This window comes from Gavialis gangeticus, unplaced genomic scaffold (assembly GCF_001723915.1).
Source record: "Gavialis gangeticus isolate Ggan-Ray unplaced genomic scaffold, GavGan_comp1, whole genome shotgun sequence".
Lineage (NCBI taxonomy): Eukaryota > Metazoa > Chordata > Crocodylia > Gavialidae > Gavialis > Gavialis gangeticus.
This window is the reverse complement of record NW_017729024.1, coordinates 123570387-123570901: the sequence shown is the minus strand read 5'-3', so window position 1 is coordinate 123570901 and position 515 is coordinate 123570387. Positions and strand designations below refer to the sequence as shown.

The 515-nt window shown below is 38.3% G+C and overlaps 1 protein-coding gene across 1 annotated transcript in view; it reads left to right on the top strand.

Moving 5' to 3' along the window:
- Positions 1 to 515, top strand: part of DMRT2 (doublesex and mab-3 related transcription factor 2) — a 9900-nt gene that overhangs the window by 1297 nt on the left and 8088 nt on the right. The gene's annotated exons all lie outside the window — the stretch shown is intronic.

Genomic DNA, 515 nt, shown 5'->3' with positions numbered 1-515 from the left:
GTGTGTGTGTGTGTGTGTGTGTGTGTGTGTGTGCGCGCGCACATATATTTATATGTGTATACATAGAGTGTGTGTGTACCTATATCTGCAGTGTGTATGTGTGGGTGTGTGCACGTATGTATATACACATACGGGGTGTTGGTTGTAGCTATGTTGGTCTAAGGACATAGGCAGACAAGGGTCTTTGGGTAGATGTGATATTTTTTATTAGACCAACTAAATAGTTGGAAAAATTGTTCTTTGCAAGCTTTCCTGGACAAACCCTTCAGATGCTCCCTGTGCCTGAAGAATGGTGTTTATGCCCAAAAGCTTGAAAAGAACAATTTTTCCAACTATTTAGTTGGTCTAATAAGATGCCACATTTACCCAAAGAACCTTGTCTGCCTAGATATACATGTGTATATAATGTATCTATCTCTCGCGCACACACGTGTATATATACCATACACATATACATATATGTGTATATAGACAGATAAGTGTATCTGTATATGTAGATATGTGTGTGTGTAATA